Raw genomic sequence first — 25,593 nt, 5'->3', positions numbered from 1 at the left:
AGATAGGATACGCAATTGACGTAAGGGGATCTGCGGTATGGAAAAGTCGCGGCTGAAAAGTGAGCGTTAGACCCTTTAATGACTGACTCCAAATACCGGCGGTAGCCTAAAACCAGCGTTAGGAGCCTCTAACGCTGGTTTTCATGGCTAACGCCGAACTCTAAATCTAGGCCAGTTATTAGCATATTCTTGGTTATTAATGCAAAATTCACGCCACTTAATCTTTATCCAGTTTTGAAATGGTCTATCATTTATCATGTGTTTCGGAAAATAGAAATTATTTCCAGAACTTGCCTGAACACATCTAGCCCCTACCAGCAATGATAATACAGCGTGATCTGATATTGCGATTTCACCAATTTGTGAAGAAACATCATCTCGAAGAAGTGAGTTTGAAATAAAAAAAAAAATCAAACCGCGAAAAGGATCTGTGTACACGAGACTCACAAGTAAAACTTTTTCCATCAGGATGATGGATGCGCCATATATCGTGCAGATTTAAATCTTTGCATATTTGGAAAAATAATTTAGATTTCTGCAGGGACCTACCCCTCTGTCTGTGGGGGAACCTGTCTAATAATGGTATTGGTGTTAGATTAAAATCACCAGCAAATATTATGTTTGGTACATCTTTCAAAGATAATCTTGCAATAATATCGTCCTAAAAAGATTGATCCAAAGTTTTAGGACCATAAACATTGCACAATACATATTTTACCTGTAAAATTTCCAACGTGAGAATTATCCATCTATCATTAGGATCTATTTGTATTTCATTAATGCTGTACTCCAGATCCTTGCTAATTAAAAAAGCAACCCCCCTTTTCCTCCTGGCACAGTCTGATGCTATAACTTGTCCGACCCATTTACATTTGAGTTTCTGAGCTGCTATATTCTTAAGATGTGTTTCCTGTACTAGGGCGATATCAGGTTTAAATTGAGCTAAATGTTTAATTATTAACTTCCTTTTTTTGGGTGATGTTATCCCACCTATATTCTACGAAGTGAACTTAATCTTCCTCATCTAATCACCTGAGTTTGAAGAAGTGTATGCGCGTGGGGAGGGGGAGAGGAGGTAATAATAAAAAAACAAAAACAAAAAACAAAAGGAGAGACAAAACAAAGTCCTTAATATTTAAAAACATTGAAACCCCTGAAGCATTCATCCTTAAAGTCTAAGATATATTTCCCAATTACCCATGCTCAAGGCGCTTGCCTATTTTTACAGAAATCTCTAGCTTCTGCTGCGTTGACTATGGTAACATTGCCTCCCAGTTCCTCCACGATTATTTTGGCAGGATATATTAATCTGGCCTTAAAGCCTGCATTGATTAGTCTGGTGCAATAAGGGGCAAGCTCTTTTCTTTTCATTGATGTTTCACTGGAGTAATCCTGAAACTCCAAAACTTTAACTTGGCCTATAGATAGATTCCCCATTTTCCTGTAGGCTCTTAGTATGTTACTCTTATCTTGATAGTTTAAATATTTTATCAGGACAGGTCTATTATGATTTTTATCTCTTTGATTATCTCTAATTATACCTAGGCGGTGTGCCCTTTCAACTAAAATTGGGGTATTGCCGTGAGGAATGCCCACGGCCAAAGGTAATATAGAGCTGGCAAAGGCCATCAAGTCTGAGTATTGTTTTGTCTTGATCAATCTTCTAATTCGTGTATGTTATCCTGTAACATTATCAGTATTTTACTATTATCTGTTATGATTTTTTTCCTGTTTGTAAATTATGTCCTCATTGCTGGACACTCTATCCTCCACTTCAGTAAGACGACTAGAGAACTGTTTTAATTCTATCATTATGTTCGACATTTGAGTTTTAAGCATTTCAAATTGTGGTAAGAAAATCTCAGACATCTGGGCTACCAGAGGCTGAATATCATTTTTATGTGTTGTGGGCTCAAAAGCATTATCTATATGTGTTTCAGAAGTTCTCACTCTTTTGTCTTTTTGTTTGGCAGGCATGGCCGGGGAGTGACTTTTATTGTAAGTGATATATTAATCCATGTACTGTGAGCAGTGAACCTTATATATTTTGTGTCCTTTTCCCTCTTTTTGTATGAGGGTGGCTCTATATAGTGGGCTGTTTGACTTCAGATATGAGGTCACACCCAGCTGTGTAGAAAAAAAGTAGCTACCTTTGGTAATCCTTTCTTGTAAGTGTAAAAAGGATTTGTGTTCTTATCTTAGTGCGTGTAATTTCTTCTTATTCTATCTGCTTAAACAAAGTGAGATAAAGTGAAAACGTGAATGTGTTAATCCCCCACAGAAAATGAGCTAAAAAGCTCCACGTGAAAAGAAAAAGCTAAGTGTTGTGCAACCACAATATGGCTATATTTCACCCCCTTTTTTCTTTTTTTCCCCCTTTTACATTATCTTTTCCTCTTCCTTTTTTCTTTCTCTTTTTATTCCTTTTTTCCTATCTTTTTTTCTTTTTCTTTTTTTTCCCTGGACCACACCCCCAGGGTGATATATGTATCCCTTATTAGATTCTTGACTGAAAGATTTCCTGACTCATATATTTAAAGTGAAGGATAAGCAACAACTCACATAAAGAGAAGTCCTAATGTTGTATTACACCCCAATAACCACCAGCTTTCATGAGTACACAGTTTACCAACACCTTATTGCCTTTTTCTCTTTTTCTTATGTGGCTTAACCAGTCACCTATGCGCAGAAAACAAGAACCACCTTTATATCGATAGCAAATAGATGTTTGAATAGTTTGACTAAAAAAGCTAAGCAGAAGGCCCCAAAAAGTTCTGTAGAACTACCATACACCAAGGCTTTATCTTATTTTTTTAAACCTATAAACTCTAAAACAATACTTAAATATAGAGCCCTCTTTCCAGGCCTGATTCCTCAGGCTCTTATCGTAAACTATAAGCTTAGAGTCGCTTAGATGACTTTTAAGCAATCAAGATAAATGCACCAATTACTGTAATATGACTCAGAAAAAAGGTAATGTGCACATGCTATGCTAGAAGCTAATTACAAGTATTAAATACTTGCTCTGTCCCAGTAAACCCAGGGGCCAACTTTACTGACATCCAGGACTTTTATTATATATCCCAAAATTTATCCCTGGAATGTTCTAGCCTGCGTAGTTTCCTAGCCCATATTTGTATATTGCGTGGTAAAAAAACCTGAAGATTACCTTTAAAGTGCAAACCTTTTACAGTTAGTTTTTCTTATGCACCCAATATACCAGCACCTTATAGCTTCCTTTTTTTTTTATCCCCTCTTGTTTGGTTCAGAAAAAAAAGCTAATTTGCAATTTTATATCCAAAAAGTTATTCTTATCCCCTACTATTATCTGGCCTAAATGCTTTCCTGGCCCATAGTTGTAAGGTAAGGGATCAACAGAGACTTAGGACATACAGTTATAAAGCATACCAGTTTTCCTTGCATACACAGTATACCAGTTCCTTATGCCTTTATATTTCTTTTTGTTTAACTTAACCAGTAACCTGCGCATGTAAATCAGAAAAAGACAAACCAGAGTACCTAGGCAATACCTAGATTATTTAACTCAAGCGAATAAGAAAAAAGTCCATAAAAAAGTCTCTGTAAACCTAATAGACACCAGGTCTTTATTTTATCCTCTTGGTCTTTTAATCTCCAGGACAGTGTTTAAATTACTTGCACGCTTTCCAATGCCAGTTCCTAAGGCTCTTGACCTATGGTATATACTTTGAATACTTAAAGTCACTGTAGACTACTTAATGAAGTCACAGGGAAGACCTAGACTGCTGTATTATAGTACCAGCTAGGAACAAGTCATAAGCAATGGCTATGCTAAGATATAATAACAAATCTTTGACAAGTCTTAGGCAAATCTTAGATACTTGCTCAGTCCCAGCAGACCTTTGGGCCGTCCTTGCCGTCGCCTTGTTTTTCTTCTGAACAGGACCGCTTCTGGACAATGTTATACCCCGATGAGCTCAGCTAATCTCTGCATTAATTACACTTGGTCTCCTATGAGGTCGCAGAAATGGGTCACCCAAACCCGCTGTGCTGTAACCACCGCCGGTCCTCCGTGCGGCTCACACCTCCTGCATCACGTTAGGCAGTCAACATTTGGGAATTCAGTCCCAATTTTGGCCGTTCTCTTGGGTTCTTCTGTTTTGGTCTGATCCCGCTGTTGCTCTATTCCTCCTCCGCAACTTTTGCTCTCTGGGAATAGCGTCTCCGCTCTGCACATCAAGACTCCACCCTTCGTAGAGCGTTATTTCGTGCTCCTTAGGCAACAGGTAACTGGGCAATCCTGTAGCGAGCCTGAAAGGCGCCTCTCGTGCTTCAGCGATCTGGCTCTTGCAACCAAGCCACTTTGCTTGTTCCGCTGTTCTGCCACAAGCACCTCCAGATGGATGCTGTTGCCCTAGAGAGTTGTTCACACTCCAACAACGGTCATATGGTGGGGGAAGTTCGTTACGAGCATCCACGCTCAGCTACCACGAGCGATGCTGGCTCCTCCCATCGGAACCAGAACCCTATGTATTCTCCTTTTCGATCGGGATCATTGTAATTACACAGCGAGCCCTTGATGCAGTCCTGAAAAAGAAAAAAAAAATCAGTGGACAAAAAAGGACAGAGATGAAGCTTTTGGGGGTTAAATCTTTAATGGTATTTATTGATTTATTTTTCACAGGTACTGCTAGGTTAATTTTACATGATACCATATATAGTACAGAATTATGTAACAATATCTACGTTTACTGTCGCTTTTAAATTGCATGATCCACCTGATGCTTAATTTTTTTTATTTTCATGTACCTTTAATATTATCAAATGTAGAAGTATGCTTTTAGATGACCAAATGCTTTGCAAAATATTTTCATAAGACTATTCTGAAAACAAAATTACACAATACTTTAACAGAGGTAAATGAGCACTTTGGATTACTCACTAAAAGCCAGATTACAAGTGGAGCGATGATTAACACTCCCGCTTGAGTGTTAACTGTGCTAGTAAAAAAAAAAGTAAGCTTTTTGCGCGCGTCGGGTTACACTCATATTATGAGTTAAATGTAAACTGTTTTTGGTCACGTGCAAACCCGTCAAACGCAAAAAGCCAAATTTACAAAATTGCGTGTGTGTTCACGTATTACCTATAGAAGTCAGTGGAGCAAAAAAAGTGGAAAAAACCTAGCACCCTACTCGCCCACAAACCTGATCGCATATTCTCATGTCCCCTAACTCGACATGAAAATATGAATAATTCACATTCCAATGTTCTTCACATAACAGAATATGTTCTATTTATTCATAAATACATAGTTCTACATATATCCGATGGTATTTTGGTACAATTTATATCTAGATCTATCTAGAAACATGATTATATATAGGTGTAGATATATACAGATATATTTAGGAATATCTATTTAGAATTACATATAACATATTCTGCTATGTGCAGAACATTGAAATGGGAATTTTGACAGAAAATGCATAGTTAAAACCTTTATTAAATAAGAATATTGCATAAATATGTTATTACATGTTTTCATCTACTTAACGGGACAGTCAACACTAAAATTGTTATTGTTTAAGATAGATAGATAACGCCTTTACTACCCATTCCCCAGCTTTTCACAACCAACATTGTTAGATTAATATACTTTATAACATTTAAAACTCTAAATTTCTTCCTGTTTGTAAGCCATTAAAGATAGCACATGCTTATTTATTAGTTTTTCACAACAGGAGACTGCTAGTTCATGTGAGCCATATAGATAACATTGTGCCGTGGCTTGTGGCAGACACTGCACTAATTGGCTAAAATGCAAGTTAATAGATAATAAATAAAAAGTCATGTGATTAGGGGGCTGTCAGAAGATGCTTAGATACAAGGCAATCACAGAGGTAAAAAGTATATTAATATAACTGTGTTGGTTGTGCAAAACTGGGGAATGGGTAATAAAGGGATTATCTATCTTTTAAAACAGGGGTGTCAAACTGGTGGCCCGTGGGCCTCATGCGGCCCGCAACCTTATTTTGTGTGGCCACTCCACCTTCATGAAAAATAATAATTAGAATATGCTTATTACTTAAAGCACGAGTGTGCTTACTGTTAGGGTTGCGCATACGTGTAACCACCATTCAGCTCTCCAGTATAATAACTGTATCCCTTTTGTTCTGGCATTGTGATTCACTTGTATAGTGAGCAGCTGCACTATGGTAGCGAGATCATTAAAACCCCTCAGTCTTTAATGACTAACATTATTAAAAAAAAAAAGGCAAACACAAACACAGATAAGTGCATAATGATTTATTTGACACATGTAGCACTTCTTTATATGTGATCATTACTATGTCAGCACTGATTTCAAGCATCATTTTTGCCGATTCCTTTCAATAATTTTCTCATTAACTAAAATCACATACTTTATATTTGATAAATATATATTTTATATGTATTTTATTTTATATTATATACAACAGGTATATGTCTATCACTATATAAACAGCGGTTCGCTATGCTGACAGCATTGTGATCCACTATTTATAATGCAGAGGAAATGTTATACCTTGCGCATGCGTATGCTAAACTGTGAGCACGCTCGGAACAGGACTGCTAGAGAATAAAATAGCACGGCCTCTGTGGGAAAGCAACCAGATAGAGCGTGTGTCACCTTCTTAAAAGCATTGGACCGCGTTTCATCAAGTCAGAATAAGTTAACTAGGAGTTACAGAATACAATCTTTTTAAATGTATGCAGTTATAGCAAACACAACTGCTTTGTTTAGCAATGGCAAGATATGCAGGTAGTGTGCGGCCAACAAGAGTTGCACTTGTATGGAAAATGGACCGTGGCTCAAGTGAGTTTGACACCCCTGTTTTAAAACAATAAAACTTCTGGTGTAGACTGTCCCTTTAACTGCAAAGGGCTCCAATGCACTTATATGTCTATATATGTATACATATATATTTATGTGTTTATATGTCTGTAAATATAAATAAATACATGAATACACATGTACACATATATAGACATTTAAATATATATATATATATATATATATATATATATATATATATATATATATATATATATATATATACATACAATTACACACACATACATACATCTTTAGACTTTTGCCTGACTTTTTTTTTCTAACACCAGATACCTCATATCTTTGAGCCTTTATAACTTTTGTGTGTAATATTTTTTACAAATATTTTTATTAGATAGTGTTATTATGAGTTTAACTGTACTTTGTAATATATTGTTGATGTGTTTTGTGCCACTTTTTTGTTTCCCAACAAGCTAACAAGAGCTCTGAGGATGCAGTAATCAATCTAGCGAAAGTTGCAATTGTGCTCAAGCGATCACGTTTACTTTCAACTCTTAATACCAGCGGTAAGCTCGATGTGCGCAAACTCCCGCAATAAACCCCTTAACACTTGTGCACAAATGTTTGTGCTCCACTCGTAATCTGGCCCTAAATAATCTCAAAATAATAATATTTATTGCAAGAGAATATTTATTTAACCACAGCATGCAATATCAAAAGATAAAATATAACATTAATATTTATTGATTACCTTTTTCGGTATTGGATGGTGTGAATGAATAATTTATATTTTCACATAAATATTTTAATTTCATAATTATTTAGTGGATATTTCTAACATTATCTCTTCCTCCTTTAAACTTTCTTGAAGTGTTAATGTTTTAGATCTATTTTTGATAATAGATATCAAATCTATTAAATTCCCTTGAATTTTAAATGAGCTGCTAGATTGTCCCAAAATTACATTTTATGTTCCAGACCTGTTTTAAATCTTATTTTATTTATAATGAATTGTGAACAAATGTGTTGTCCTTAATGTGTTATAAAAGTAATTGTTTTCATTGTTATCTCTAAAAGAGGGTTTTCTAAAATCCATTACATTTTGTTTTCTTGATAACTGAGGCAATAGATGTGGCAGCCAGTAAGCAATTTGACCCTATAGATGAGCTGTGCATAAGCATGACTTTTTTTTTTTTTTCTAAGTCTCTTCTACACTGGAGAATAACATATTTAAGGACAAAACTAACACCTAGATTACGAGCTTTGCGTTAGAGGCTGTGCGGTGCTAACGAGCAGTTTATGCTCACCGCTCACTTACAGACAGCACTGGTATTATGCGTTTATACAAACCAGACAAGACGAGAGCGTTGAGCAAAATTTAGCTCATTACCACACTCCAATACTGCTGCTTACGTTAGAGGTGAGCTGGTGTAACGTGCTTGTGCACGATTTCCCCATAGAAATCAACGGAGAGAGCTGGCTGAAAAAAAGTCTAACACCTGCAAAAAAGCAGTGTAAAGCTCCTTAACGCAGCCCCATTGATTCCTATGGGGAAATAAAATTTATGTCTACACCTAACACCCTAACATGAACCCTGAGTCTAAACACCCCTAATCTTACACTTATTAACCCCTAATCTGCCACCCCCGACATCGCAGCAACTTACATTATATTATTAACCCCTAATCTGCCGCACCGGACACCGCCGCCACCTACATTATACTTATGAACCCCTAATCTGATGCCCCCAACATCGCCGACACCGACATTATATTTATTAACCCCTAATCTGCCTTCCCCAACGTCGCCGCAACCTACCTACACTTTAACCCCTAATATGCCACCCCCAACGTCGCCGCCACTATAATAAACATATTAACCCCTAAACTGCCGCACTCCCGTATTACAAACACTAGTTAAATATTATAAACCCCTAATCTGCTGTCCCTAACATCGCCGCTACCTACCTACATTTATTAACCCCTAATCTGCCGTCCCCAACGTAGCCGCTTCTATTCTAAATTTAGTAACCCCAAACCTAAGTCTAACCCTAACACCCCCTAACAAATATAATTTAAATAAATCTAAATAAAATTACTATAATTAACTAACGGCTAGATTTAGAGTTGGGCGGTAGCCGTCAAAACCAGCGTTAGAGGCTCCTAATGCTGGTTTTACCGCCCTCTGGTATTTGGAGTCAGTCAGGAAAGGGTCTAACGCTCACTTTACAGACGCGACTTTTCCATACCGCAGATCCCCCTACGCCATTTGCGTATCCTATCTTTTCAATGGGATCTTTCTAACGCCGGTATTTAGAGTCGTGGCTGAAGTGAGCGTTAGAAATCTAACGACAAGACTCCAGCCGCAGAAAAAAAACAGGAGTTAAGAGCTTTCTGGGCTAACGCCGGTTTATAAAGCTCTTAACTACTGTGCTCTAAAGTACACTAACACCCATAAACTACCTATGCACCCCTAAACCGAGGTCCCCCCACATCGCTGCCACTCTATTAAATTTTTTAACCCCTAATCTGCCGCTCCGTACACCGCCGCCAGCTAAGTTATCCCTATGTACCCCTAATCTGCTGCCCCTAATACCGCCGACACCTACATAATATTTATTAACCCCTAATCTGCCGCCCCCAACTTCGCCGCCACCTACCTACACTTATTAACCCCTAATCTGCCGAGCGGACCGCACCGCTGCTATAATAAGTGTATTAACCCCTAATCCACCTCACTCCCACCTCAATAACCCTATAATAAATAGTATTAACCCCTAATCTGCCCTCCCTAACATCGCTGACACCTAACTTCAAGCATTAACCCCTAATCTGCCGACCGGAGCTCACCGCTACTATAATAATTTTTTTAACCCCTAAAGCTAATTCTAACCCTAACCCTAACACCCCCCTAAATTAAATATATTTTTTATCTAACAAAATAAATTAACTCTTATTAAATAAATTATTCCTATTTAAAGCTAAATACTTACCTGTAAAATAAATCCTAATATAGCTACAATATAAATTAAAATTATATTGTAGCTATTTTAGGATTAATATTTATTTTACAGGCAACTTTGTAATTATTTTAACCAGGTACAATAGCTAAAATAGTTAAAATAATTACAAAATTACCTGTAAAATAAATCCTAACCTAAGTTACAATTAAACCTAACACTACACTATCAATAAATAAATTAAATAAAATATACCTACAATTATCTACAATTAAACCTAACACTACACTATCAATAAATTAAATAAATACAATACCTACAAATAACTACAATTAAATAAACTAACTAAAGTACAAAAAATAAAAAAGAACTAAGTTACAAAAAATAAAAAAATATTTACAAACATTAGAAAAATATTACAACAATTTTAAACTAATTACACCTACTCTAAGCCCCCTAATAAAATAACAAAGACCCCCAAAATAAAAAATGCCCTACCCTATTCTAAATTTAAAAAGTTCAAAGCTCTTTTACCTTACCAGCCCTGAAAAGGGCCATTTGCGGGGCATGCCCCAAAGAATTCAGCTCTTTTGCCTGTAAAAAAAAACATACAATACCCCCCCCAACATTACAACCCACCACCCACATACCCCTAATCTAACCCAAACCCCCCTTAAATAAACCTAACACTAAGCCCCTGAAGATCTTCCTACCTTATCTTCACCATGCCAGGTTCACCTCCGAAGTGTTGATCCAAGCCCAAGCGGGGGCTGAAGAATGACGTCCATCCTCCGGCTGAAGTCTTGATCCAAGCGGGCAGAAGAGGACATCCGGACCGGCAAACATCTTCTTTCAAGCCGCATCTTCTATGTTCTTCAATCCGATGACGAACAGCTGATCTTCAAGACCTCCAGCGCGGATCCATCCATCTTCACCGACGACTTCCCGACGAATGACGGTTCCTTTAAGGGACGTCATCCAAGATGGTGTCCCTCGAATTCCGATTGGCTGATAGGATTCTATCAGCCAATCGGAATTAAGGTGGGAAAATTCTGATTGGCTGATGGAATCAGCCAATCAGATTCAAGTTCAATCCGATTGGCTGATCCGATCAGCCAATCAGATTGAGCTCGCATTCTATTGTCTGTTCCGATCAGCCAATAGAATGCAAGCTCAATCTGATTGGCTGAGATCCGATCGGCAGATTAGGGGTTAATTGTAGGTAGCTGGCGGCGACGTTGTGGGGGGCAGATTAGGGGTTAATAAATATAATATAGGGGTCGGCGATGTTAGGGGCAGCAGATTAGGAGTACATAGGTATAATGTAGTTTGCGGCGGTATACGGAGTGGCATATTAGGGGTTAAAAAAAATATGCAGGTGTCAGCGATAGCGGGGGCGGCAGATTAGGGATTAATAAGTGTAAGGTTAGGGGTGTTTAGACTCGGGGTACATGTTAGGGTGTTAGGTGCAGACATAGGAAGTGTTTCCCCATAGTAAACAATGGGGCTGCGTTAGGAGCTGAACGCTGCTTTTTTGCAGGTGTTAGGTTTTTTTTCAGCTCAAACTGCCCTATTGTTTTCTATGGGGGAATCGTGCACGAGCACGTTTTTGAAGCTGGCCGCGTCCGTAAGCAACGCTGGTATTTAGAGTTGCAGTGGCGGTAAATATGCTCTACGCTCCCTTTTTTGGAGCCTAACGCAGCCATTCTGTGAACTCTAAATACCAGCGGTATTTAAAAGGTGCGGGGGAAAAAAAGCATGCGTAGCTAACGCACCCCTTTGGCCGCAGAACTCTAAATCTAGCCGTAAATTATTCCTATTTAAAACTAAATACTTACCTATAAAATAAACCCTAAGCTAGCTACAATATAACTAATAATTACATTGTATCTAGTTTAGGGTTTATTTTTATTTTACAGGCAAGTTTGTATTTATTTTAACTAGGTAGAATAGTTACTAAATAGTTATTAACTATTTAATAAACTACCTAGCTAAAATAAATACAAAAGTACCTGTAAAATAAAACCTAACCAAAGTTACAATAACTATTAACACTACACTAAAATTAAATTAATTCCCTAAATTAAATACAATTAAATACAATTAAATAAAATTATCTAAAGTACAACCCCCCCCCACTAAATTACAGAAAATAATAAACAAATTACAAGATTTTTAAACTAATTACACCTAATATAATCCCGCTAATAAAATAAAAAAGCCCCCCCAAAATAAAAAGCCCTACCCTACACTAAATTACAAATAGCCCTTAAAAGGGCCTTTTGCGGGGCATTGCCCCAAAGTAATTAGCTCTTTTACCTGTAAATAAAATTACAAATCCACCCCAACATTAAAACCCACCACCCACACCACCAACCCTACTCTATAACCCACCCAATACCCCCTTAAAAAAACCTAACACTAACACCTTGAAGATCACCTTACGGGAGACGTCTTCATCCAACCAGGCCAAAGTCCTCAACGAAGCCGGGAGAAGTCTTCATCGAAGCCGGGCGAAGTGGTCCTCCAGACTGGAAGAAGTCTTCATCCAGACGGCATCTTCTATCTTCATCCATCCGGCGCGGAGTGGGTCCATCTTCAAGAGATCTGACGCGGAGCATACTCTTCTTTCCACGGCAACTGAAGGATGAAGGTACCTTCAAGTGCCGTCATCCAAGATGGCGTCCCTTCAATTCCAATTGGCTGATAGAATTCTATCAGCCAATCGGAATTAAGGTAGAAAAAATCCTATTGGCTGATGCAATCAGCCAATAGGATTGAGATGGCATTCTATTGGCGTATTGGAACAGCCAATAGAATGCGAGCTCAATCCTATTTGCTGATTGGATCAGCCAATAGGATTGAAGTTCAATCCTATTGGCTGATTGCATCAGTCAATAGGATTTTTCCTACCTTAATTCCGATTGGCTGATAGAATTCTATCAGCCAATCGGAATCTAAGGGACGCCATCTTGGATGACGTCACTTAAAGGAACCTTCATTCTTCAGTCACCGTGGAAAGAAGAGGAGGCTCTGCGTCGGATGTCTTGAAGATGGACCCACTCCGCGCCGGATGGATGAAGATAGAAGATGCCGTCTGGATGAAGACTTCTGCCCTTCTGGAGGACAACTTCTGCCCGTCTGGAGGACAACTTCTGCCCGTCTGGAGGACCACTTCTGCCAGATTCGTTGAGGACTTCGGCCCGGTTGGATGAAGACTTCTCCCGGTAAGGTGATCTTCAAGGGGTTAGTGTTAGGTTTTATTAAGGGGGTATTGGGTGGGTTTTAGAGTAGGGTTGGTTGGGTGGGTGGTGGGTTTTAATGTTGGGGGGATTTTTTATTTTGTTAGGGGGATTAGATTAGGTGTAATTAGTTTAAAAATCTTGTTATTTGTTTATTATTTTCTGTAATTTAGTGGGGGGTTTTTTTGTACTTTAGCTCATTTTATTTAATTGTATTTAATTGTATTTAGTTTAGGGAATTAATTTAATTGTAGTGTAGTGTTAGGTGTTAGTGTAACTTAGGTTAGGTTTTATTTTACAGGTAAATTTGTCTTTATTTTAGCTATGTAGTTTATTAAATAGTTAATAGGTATTTAGTAACTATTCTACCTAGTTAAAATAAATACAAACTTGCCTGTAAAATAAAAATAAAGCCTAAGATAGCTACAATGTAACTATTAGTTATTTATCTAATTTTTTTCTAATAATTTTTTCTAATGTTATTTGATGCATCTAGCAGTACTTCATCTAGTCCTTATATTCACTGTTTGTGTATTTTGAAACCTTCTTAATTAATTACTATTTACAATTATCCTGTATCCACTCAGAACTATCTATGTTTTTAACCTGTTTTTATTTGGCTGCTGAGGGGTTAATCTTTTTCTGTTAAGCCTATAAATTGTAAAGGTTGTAACATAGACAACAGTCTATGAGTAAGCGCCACTAGGGAGCGCGAAACGCGTAAGACCTTGTTTGTTCTGTTCCCCTTGCCTGTCAGTCTGCCTTTTCACTTAGCCAAGTGCTAAAATAAAGTTTTTGTATTTTTTACCACTTTCGCCTGTGGGTCTGTCCAATAGTGCCTGCCGCTTCCTCTTCATGTAACTATTAGTTATATTGTAGCTAGCTTAGGGTTTATTTTACAGGTAAGTATTTAGTTTTAAATAGAAATAATTTAGTTAATTATAGTAATTTTATTTATATTTATTTAAATTATATTTAAGTTAGGAGGGGTTAGGGTTAGACTTAGATTTAGGAGTTAATAACTTTAATATAGTGGCGGCGACGTTGAGAGCGGCAGATTAGGGGTTAATAAATGTAGGTAGGTGTCGGCGATGTTAGGGACGGCAGATTAGGGGTTAATAATTTTTAACTAATGTTTGTTAGGCGGGAGTGCGGTGGTTTAGGGGTTAATATATTTATTATAGTGACAGAGATGTCCGGTTCGGCAGATTAAGGGTTAAAAAAATATTTTAGTGTTTGCGATGTGGGAGGGCCTCAGTTTAGGGGTTAATAGGTAGTTTATGGGTGTTAGTGTACTTTTTAGCACTTTAGTTAAGAGTTTTATGCTATGGCGTTGTAGTGTAAAACTCTTAACTACTGACTTTAAAATGCGGTACCAGTCTTGACAGGAGAGGGTCTACCGCTCACTTTTTGGCAGACTCGTAATACCGGCGCTATGCAAGTCCCATTGAAAAATGAGGATATGCAATTTACGTAAGTGGATTTGCGTTATTTCCAAGTCTAGCCAAAAAAGTGAGCGGTACACCTGTACCTGCAAGACTCGTAATACCAGAGGGCGTTAAAAATCAGCGTTGGGACCGGCCAACACTGCTTTTTAAGCCTAACGCACAACTCTTAATCTAGCCGAAAGAGCTTAAAATGTCTTGTATAAAAAAGGAGGGTGAACAAGGTTCCAGAAATGAGATCCAGTCCATCCCTCCTTGTGGCGAATGTACAGTGTCCACTTCCCGCCCATACCACTGCATAATGACTTCCTTGTGCAACTCCACCTCCAGCTCTCAGCAACCAATCGTGAGAAAACAGAACCTGTCAATCACCACAAATAAAAATGTGTTGCTTACCTTGTGGAAAGCAGGCTCACATGAGCCAGTCTGCTCTTCAAGGGCTCTGCATCCGCTGCTTTGTACATTTAGCACTATATGTTTTTTTTTTTTTTTTTGGTTAAATCGACAATAAACACTGAATACATTTTGGGCCAGATTACAACTGGAGCGCAAAATATTGCTTTCACTAAAGGGATATTTGCTCTCCACTTGTGCTCTGGTATTACAAGTTAAGTGCAATGAGAGTGCGCTTCCATGGGAGCCTCATTCTCATGTTGTGACACACGGCATGATAACTAGCGCAGCGAAGGGGGTTAGTCGTGAAGCGATGGACAGCAAAGTGTAAATATATATGCTTATATACATATTTATGTGTTAATATGTGTATATTCACAAACAGCAAGGTTTTCCAAACAGTCACTTGATAAACTCTGTGCAAACTCTCAGTATTGGGATATACTCTTATCCAATTACACACATACACATACATTGTGCAGTGGCGCTATACTCCAGGGGTCATACATATGCACCCATTGTATCACAGTTGGGCTAAAAAGTATATATATGCCTTACCAGGCTCCGTCATCTGCGACCCCAAGAAAATACTACTCAGATCCGTTGCTGGCTCCAGATCAGTGTCTTACCTCAGTGTTTGACCGACCGCCACCCAGAACCTTTTTCCGTCTACAATACGCAGATGGGCGTATCGTGCTGTCATAATGATGTAGCTGGACTCTGTTTTGGCTCAGCTGGGAATCCCTCTCGCCTCACACCTCCAATATAGGGTACGTGACAGAGTCTAACCGCAGAAGGGACTACTACCCGCTGCAGCTGACAATTTCAAAGCAATTGAAGAAAGAAATGTCGGGGGTCCATTTGTTAGTTTACATAAAATATAACTTATATTGTTCCATTAAAAAGTTCATGGGATAAGCATAATTCTGTGCCTCACAAACAGGCTGACGCGTCTCGGTTGGACACAGTACTCATTGCCATTAAAACTACATACACAATCAAGGCTTAAAAACCCTGCACAAATCTCTGATTGGTCAGGGCTAAAGGCACACCAGAGTAATCAATTTTAACCTTTAGAGCTGTATTCGGTTGTTCATAGCATACATTAAAGAACCCTCTGGAAGACTACAATCATATATTAATTATACAGTTTACTTATATATTACTCATATAATACTATATATTCCAAAGATATCGAATTACCTTGCTGAGAGCTCTGTACAGAATATATATACATATGATATATATAATAATAATGACAATAAGTAATAGACTAACTTTGATAAACCATCATTATCCTTATTGTTAATAAAATTATATGAAAGCAACCATGACAGTTAATATAATCCACTTTTTATAAATATAAAATCGTGGGGAAAGACCCGATGAGTAGTAATGAAGTCTTATACAAAAAGGAGCTTACATGAGTGTTAATCCATTTAAACAATGTGATTATATTATAACAGAGTATCAAAATATCACAATGTCAAAATATCAAAATATCAAATTTTCCTGGAATTAAGACTAACACCAGTAGTTAATGAAATCGTATTCTGAATTTAACCCCTTAGGGATCTTTGTCTGAAGTTTAAAAATCCAGAACATCTCTTGACGTGATAGAGTTTGGAATTTATCAACCTCTCTCTTCAACTCTTTGATAGTTTCCATAACCATCCATTTTAATGTGTCACATCTTCATTCATGTTTGGTCACAAAATGCTGGACCAGTGGAGTACCACATTTGCTCACATTAATGGTGGAGAGATGCTCCCATATTCTGGAGCGTACCTTCCTTGTCGTAATACCCACATACTGCAGCCTACACTGTGTACACCACTGTAGGTAGACTGCATACGTGAACCTACAGTTTAGACAAGACCTTACTTCAAACGTTTCCCCTGTGAAAAAGGAACTAAAGGTAGTGGAAATATGTACATGCTCACAAGCCTTACATTGGCGATAACCGCACCTATACGTTCCTTTTGCGGTCAGCCAAGATGACTGAGTGGCAGCCCTGGGCTTACTTAATTGAGATGGTGACACCATAATACCTATGGTCTTATTCCTACGATAGGAGAATCTACAACCATCTCTCACCATGTCTGCCAGACCGCCATCTGCTGCCAAAAGACCATAGTGTTTACAAACTATCCTGCATATGTCATTCTACTGTGCAGAATAGTCCGTTACAAAGGTCACTCCATTACAAATAGTCTGTTACAAAGGTAAAAAAAAAAACAACTTCAAAGGAGTGACCTTTGTAACGGACTATTCTGCACAGTACAATGACATATGCAGGACATATTAACACATAAATATATATGTATAAAAGCATATAGATATATATTTACAGGGAACACACAGTTCCCATAGACTGCAACGTAAAGGCACTTTTCAATGCCAGTTTTTTTTCAAACACCCTACACCCACCATGTTTAACCCCATAAAACTGCTTCATGCAGTTTTCTCTAAAAAAAAATAAAAGATGTTTGTTTTTTTAATAATGGAAACATAGTTTGGGTGCAATTGGGGCACTTTTTAAAAATAAACCAGAGGTCTGACCTCTGGTTAATTTACGGAGTGCTGATTGCTACCGTGAGTTTGCGGTAGCGATAAGAATCACTTGTAATGCAACAGGCAAATTTGCCATTTAAAAGCATAGTATTGTCCCTTTATAAGTACAGTATTAAGGTTATTGCCCACCTCTCTCTAGCGACAGGTGCTGCCATGTTGAAATCTAGCTTTCACTACATTCCACTGCTGACCTGTTTGCACATTTCTCCTTCATATACCTGCAGTGCAACCTAGGTTCCATATTAGCAGCACCCATGATTTGTCGGAGGTGCATGGCTGTTTAGGACATTATTTATTAAGCCTCTGTAAAAATGCACCTTAAAAGTAACGATTATTTCCACGGCAGTTCACAATGTGTAAAGTCAAAAATGTCGTTTGTATTTCTCAAAATTCTAGAGACAGTTTTGGGCGAAAGTCTTTTGCAATGTCTAGTTTTCTTGCAAACGTATTGTTTTCTTTCTTTGTTTTTTTCTTATTAAAATAAAATAAATGAATCATATGATTGTTTGTAACAATATTACTCCTTATATATTATTAAAGATATTTTTATTTTGCCCCTTCTTTGGTGCTCTTTTATCGAGGAAGGCTGCCATTTATTGCTGCTTATCTTTGTTCTTTTGAGTACACTTTTTTCAATCACTTTTTAAATTACTTTATTTAATTATAAATTTGTATATACCTTTTTATTATTTAATTAATATTCTTCAGGTTCTGTGCCTTGTTGTTGGCAATTTCTAACCTTAGATACAGCTATTACTGCAAGAAAAATAATATTTTCCATTTTCACTCCACACAAACAATAATATCGCTCTTTCTCTTTCACTTTCTCACAGCCTACAAATTGTCGAGATTAAAAACAGTGAATATTACATGCACCACTTTTCGTAAATATATCAGAACTGCAAATATATACCCTATATGTTGCTGATGGTAAAGGGCTTATCAGGTCATTATGCCCTCCCTTCTGGCGGCAGTTATTCTAGAATAGCAGTCCCCATTCAAAGACCAGTGATGTTCAGGGACATGTTGCTAGTCATTAAGGGGTTAATTTTTTAATATCTTATCGCTGGTATTGTACAGCTCATTGGTAATAGGTGTTAGATAAATGTACATATGTATACATATTTAATAGCTACCTATGTGATATCTTTTACTGATAACAAAATCTGTAGGAAACAAGAGATAACTGATATCAAGACTGAGAAATGGCGTTTGCAATTCAGTTTTTGAAATATATATTTTTTATTTTATTTTCACATTTTCTTGATTGAATGGATATCAGCTGTGGTCACTTTCTTGCACTGATCTTGATTTCAAATGAAAAGTTTGCCAAACTGAAAAAAAACATTTCTCAGTGAATGATTAAAAAAAAAAAACATTAAAATAAAAAAATATATTATTACTGTCCAAACATGCCCAGTATAGCCATTTTTCCTAAATATAAATGGCATTCAAAATGTATAAAGGGACAGTTTACCCAAACATTGTTTCACCTTTCATTTGTTCCCAATTACCCATTTTACCTGCTGGAGTGTATTAAATTGTTTACAAGTAGCTTGTTTACCCATATTTTGGCATTTAAGATAGCTGATTTAGCCTGTGGTTTCACCACCTATACTGAGTTTCTGGATTTAGTCCAGGCTATTCACAGGCAATGCAAACACAGCCAGCAGAAGAAATTACACTCTCGTGGGGTGTAGAAGATATAACTAATAAAATTATAATTTTCCATTGTTCTCTGTAAGTATTGAGCTTTGGTTTACAGATATAAGCATGTGTGTGTACAAAAAGTGATAACATAATAAGATCTCATTTTACCTACAAGCTCAACCCATTTCAATAAGCTGGAGTTTCATATAGACAAATGAAACCAGGAGTTTCATATAGACAAATAAACGTGAAAATGCAATTTCTCGTACATATTGGTGTAACAAGTCATTGGAAATACATGAAGGGAAAAACAATTTTACAGTATACTGTCCATTTAACATTAACTTATGAGGATGGTTTGGGATTACAAAACCTAAACTTTGTGATCAATAGAGGCATCAAAATGTTTGTAACATTTGGTTTTTTTAGCCCCATCTTTGTGTCTTCACATCTCCTTTTGTAACATAAATTTTGAGCAAAGTTTGGAAATGTTAAAACCATAATTTGTGCCTTGTAAATGCGGGGCACATTATTTATTGTAATGGAAGCTGATAATAATAAACATTAGCCATATTTAAGAAAGCGTAAAACAAGAAACTCAGAACTATGTAAACTGTAGAGAATAAAACAAATAACGTTTAGCGGTTATGACAATTCATTATCAGTAACTATGCAAATGCTGCCTTTTTAAGAGCTAATTTTCCTTGTATGGTTTCCAGCACAACTGTCATATATGCAAACCTGTTATTGCTGTCCCTTGAAGGCTGCCTTCTCTGCTTCTGTCAATCAAGCTGTTTGGGGTCTGCATAGTTTATAATGCTGGAACTTACCTGCCTAATTAATTTATTCATGTCCCTGATTCTCTCAGTCTCTATAAAGCTATGCTCAGGTCTATTGTTCATTGCACTAACTTTAAGTTTTTGCTGTGATAATTCTCTAAATTGCTACAACTGAATCATACTCTGAAGTTTACAATTATTCGCTGTTACAAGTTGTGATTGTTCAATAATATTCTGCTGAAACTATATAGACTCAGAACTCTGCATGTGTGTCTCAGTTAACCAAACTGCTTTCATGTGATTCTCCAATTATTGCCACAACAGTATTAATACTCTAACTCGCAACTTATCTATCACCAGAGCTACACTGCTTATATTACTCTAGCATCTGTTCCATCTTATATTGTGTACTATGAACACTGCATTACCATTTTACTTGGTAAATATATATCATACATTCTGACTCCTACAACACCTTTTCCAGTTTGCTTATTGTGAATTCTGTCTCCTATCATTCATATTGTACTCTCTGGATCTTTTGCTGGGTGTGTCAATAATACAGTCTTGCTCTCTGAAGCTCTATACTTTCTGTTTCCTTTGAAGCCTGAATATGTTGGCATAGATATGTTTTACACTGCATGCACCCTGCATTAACTCCTAGAAACTATGAATCACATAATCTCAACTATCCACGTCCAGGATACTCTTCCCCGGGTCAGGGGTCGGTATCTCCAATTCCCTACCACTGCCCCAAGGGTCTGGCCCCTTGAGCGGTTTACACCGGATTGTGACAACAACTCAACTAAAGGGACGATGAGTTAAAGCATGTATGATACTGCATTGCAAAACTGAACCATTCTTAAAGCTGAGTCCAGGAACACACACTGTGAAAAAGTTTCTTGAGTATATTTATCTTAGCTCCTTTGCTGTGGCCAATTAGTTCTTGCACTGATCAAACAAACACTGTGTATCATGTAGCAGGGGGGTTTCCTGGGTCTTGCATGATGCATATCAAGCTCTCTCGGATGGAACGCCCCCACACACACAACATTTTTAGATAAAATAAAAAATAATATAACATTTGAGTTTTAACCTTTCAAAGACACAATAACATTTGGAGTTCCTACATTTGTTTCTTACATTTGGATACATTTCCTCTTCATGACGGACACTTAAATGGAATTGTTAAGGTATGTGATTGAATTATTAATGGCCATCAAATGCTGCTGTAAAAAAAATATATATATATATATTGTAGCTTAAACACGTTGCCTTTTTTAATGCTATTGGGTATCCCTATTTTGTAATGTAGTTTTTGATAATATGGAGAACAAACGTAAAATTTTACTAAGTGAGCTGTAATGAGTATTTTTAATTGACTGCTAGAAGAGCGGACTCACTACGCTCCCAGTGTGAAGCCAGTACACTGTCACTTTTGGTGGATCATGCTGATCTGACCAGTAGCTATGAAGGGACGATACCTCTGGAGTGGAAGTACAGTGTAAACTGTGCGAATGGTTGCAATACTAGGCATTTTTGGAAAAAGTGCTTTAGACGATACAAACGTTCTTCCCCTTGAAGAGGTGGTAAAAGGTTCCTCTGAGGCAGTAAGCAGTTGTGAGTGAAAAAACATTTTGCTTTGCTGGTGTTACTGATGATTATTGTTTTGTATTGTATACGCTTATTGGCTACAATAATCACACATATGCCACGCCACAGTAGTTTATTGAGCAAATAGTGGCTGTGCAACTGTGATAACGTTTAAATCTGCATATATTGCATTAAAACATTGATGTATCGAAATCCATTAAAGCAATAACTTATTCTAGAATCAGGTCGTCTATTAATGCTAAATTTATTAAAGGGACATGATACTGAAATGATGAAGCACTTGAAAGTGATGCAGCATAGCTGTAAAAAGCTGAATAGAAAACATCACCTGAACATCTCTATGTAAAAAAGGAAAATATTTACCTCACAATTTCCTAAGTATACACACCCCACTGTAAAGCAGCCAATCAGAATGCTAGTCCCAGGAATTGCAAGATTATGTGCATCTGGCATGTGCAGGCACAGTCATGTTATTTTCCTATTCAGTTTAATTAAGTTTACTACAAAAAAATATTTTAAACTTGCAGCTGGACATCAGCTGAAGTATAACTGTTCAAAGAACAGAAGAAATTTTGAGGTAAAATATCTTTCCTTTTTACATAGAGATGCTCAGGTGATATTTTCATGATAACTTTTTACAGTTCTGCTGCATCACTTTCAAACGATTTAGCATATGAGTATTATGTCCCTTTAAATTAAATGGGTCATGATTTCCATATTTTCTGCAATCTTCAAAGTTTACAAAATCTTTTATCTTTCATAAATAAAAAAACATAAGCTATGCATTAGTAAAGTTTTTTTTTTTTTTTTAAGAAATAAAAACAGAAAATATATGACACTTCAATTTGAGAAATAACCTAAATAATCCTTGATGTCACATTGCGGCAGTAGAAAAATTGCTGTGCTAGAGACTGCTGCTACTCTGCGCAACATTCAAGCCATGTATAAGATGTCTTTATTTTATAGACGTGGCATTAATATTTGAGTTTACCTTCTAATTCTTATATGACCTTGTTTTAAGTAGAAAGGTTTATGGACAATTAATTAAAGCTTTATAGGTTATTTTTAACAGTAATTTAAGTTTAGTAGGTTGTCCCAACATTTAATTTAATGGAGTTCTTCAATTGCGCAATGTGGTTTTATGATTAATGCTTTTAGCAAGTGAACATTGTTTGCACCAAGCAGTAATTTGTACATTATATACTACTTATTTATGTATGCGTGAAATCCAAAATCACACAAAGACAGACCTGGATTACAAATTGCACGGTAAATCCTTTGGGAACCCACTCAATGTGGCTGTAACGCAATTTCCATTGTGCAGCCATTACAAGCTACAAGTTACAATCAAATTAAACCCGCATACCGAACCCAAATCAAGTTTCGACTTGGCGTGTTTATGCATGTATTTGCCTAATAAGAAATCAATAGAGAAAAAATGTTGGAAAAAACTTAACACCTGTGTTTGCGAAATCGCTATCGTATTTTCACATTCCCCATTGAAGTCTATGAAGAAAAGAAAGTTATCAAAAACCTAACACCCTAACATAAACCCCTAGTCTAATAACCCCTAAACCACTGTCCCCCCACATCGCCAACACTAAATAAAGCTATTTATCCCTAAACCTCCACCCCTATATGTCGCCAACACTAAATAAAGCTATTAACCCCTAAACTGCCACCCCCCACATTGCCAACATTAAATAATCCTATTAACCCCTAAACTGCCATCCCCCCACATCGCAAATACCTAAATTAAACTATTAACCCCTTATCCTAACCCCCCCAACTTTAACAAAATTAAAATACACCTAAATTAAAGTTACAATATACTAACTACCTTAAAATAAATAAAAACTTACCTGTGAAACAAAACTAAAACCTAAAAAAATACCTAACATTACTAAAAATAATAAAACCTAACATTTCCAAATGAAAAAAATAAAAACTAGCATTAGAAAATAAAATAAAAACTAGCATTAGAAAATAAAATAAACACTAAAATTACAAAAATAAAAAGCAACCATTACAAAAAACAACAAACAAAATTATCCGAAATAATAAAAATTATTCCTATTCTAATACCCCCCCAAAAACACCCCAAAAACAAAACAAAACCCTTATCTAAAAATAAAATACCAATAGCCCTTAAAGGGGCCTTTTGTAGGGCATTGCCCCAAAGCTAAAAGCTCTTTTACCTTAAAACCCCCCCACCAATTACCCCCTAATATTGCAGCCCCCTAACCCCCCCAAAAAAAACTTATCTAACCATTGTCCCAAAAAGGGCATTTGGATGTGCATTGCCCTTAAAAGGCATTTAGCCTTTTTTCAGCCCAAAAAAATAAATAAAAAAATTCCCTAATCTTAAAAAATCTATAAAACAAAACAAAAACAAAAAAAACACCTCCCCAAAAAAATTGATACTCACCAATGATAAAAGGCGGTGATCCATCCTCATCCCGGCAGCAAAATATTTTCATCTATCGGCGGAGGATCTTCTCCAATCTCCATCTGCGATGTCGGTCCTCCTCTTCTGACCAGTGTCACGGAGCTTCTCTTAATGCGGTCCCTAGCCGCACACTGAAGATTGAATGCAAAGTAACCCTTTTATATGGGAGTACCCTTGCATTCCTATTGGCTGACAAATTCAAATCAGCCAATAGGCTGATAGATGCTTTCATCCTATTGGCTGATTTGATATGTAATAAAAATTATTTCAAAATAATTTTGCACACAAAGTTATAAAGGATCAAAGATATGCAAGCTCTGGTGTTAGAAAAAAAAAAAGCCGACACAGGGATTTTACATTGACATACATACACATACATAGAGAACCATGGATTTGTATGTATAGACATATGTTTGTTTAACTATGGAGATAATGAAAAGATTTTACATTTTAATCTTATGCATATTAAACAATATCTCAGAGGGATTATTAAAGATATATTCACATACAGATCTTGAGATATCTAGACATATGTTCATATAGAGAAATATTTATTTATGAAGATATTCCATTACAAAAACATTTTCGCAATATGAAATAATCACATTTTTATGTAATCTTTTCGTAGATCATACGTCATGGGCTTTTTGCAACAGGTTAGGGTTTTCGTGTTTTTTTCTGTTTGTCTTCTCCATTGACTTTTATGGGGAATATGTGAATTTGGCTGTTTGCATTGCGCGGCTTAATGTGAGTGCAAAATAAGTTATTTTGCAACTTGTAATAGCTACACAACCCCAAATGCGAAAAAGCCATAATGCACGCTGAGTTTTCGCAACTGATTTGCAGCGCACCTTTTAATCTTGCCCATTATAGCTTGAACATTCAGGCACAAGAACACAAGCTCCAATCTCTGACATTAAAATTTTGAACAGAAAAATGGTTGTTCCAGTAAAATGAATTTGACTACATGTTTAAACCTTTTAAAGGCATCAGTTCAATAGACTTTAGTTAAAGAAAGAACAAGGTTTATAAATACATTATTCTGGCAAAGAAGAGAATTATATTTTTACACTAGAAAGATTATTGAAAAAATACATCTACATATTATTCTGAAGTGAGTAAAATGAATAGAATTACTTTGTTAACTGGTAAGAGGAATAAGAGGGGTAGATCCTCTGATAATCATTCAAAACCAAAATGTATAACTTCCTATTCTAACCAATACAGTGAGATCTGCAGGATATTTAAGAAACATTTCCCCATACTTATGGGGGATACTAAACTGAGGGATAAGGTGGAAGGAGGGTGCATGTTTGTTGCTAAACTGGCTGCATCCTTAGGTAACATACTCTCCTCCAGCATGCTTAGAGATGAGCAATATAGTTCATGGCTACACCATAAGGGAACTTATAAATGTGGCAAACGGGCATGTACATCTTGTGACCATATTAGGATTTGTAGAACATTCAAGTCCCATAGCACTGATGACACCTTTGAGACCAAAGGGTGTATTAATTGCAGGAGCACTTTTGTCATCTACCTGATATATTTTACCTTGTGCTCAAAAACCTATGTAGGTAGAACTACAAGAGAAGTAGGGACCCGAGTCAGAGAACATCTGTCCTATATATCAGACGAGAGGCCCTGCTCTGCGTTATCGAGGCATTTTCTTGATGT

The sequence above is a fragment of the Bombina bombina genome, chromosome 3 (assembly GCF_027579735.1).
Source record: "Bombina bombina isolate aBomBom1 chromosome 3, aBomBom1.pri, whole genome shotgun sequence".
In the NCBI taxonomy this organism is placed as follows: Eukaryota; Metazoa; Chordata; class Amphibia; order Anura; family Bombinatoridae; genus Bombina; species Bombina bombina.
The sequence above is the reverse complement of the archived record's forward strand: the minus strand, read 5'-3'. Positions refer to the sequence as shown.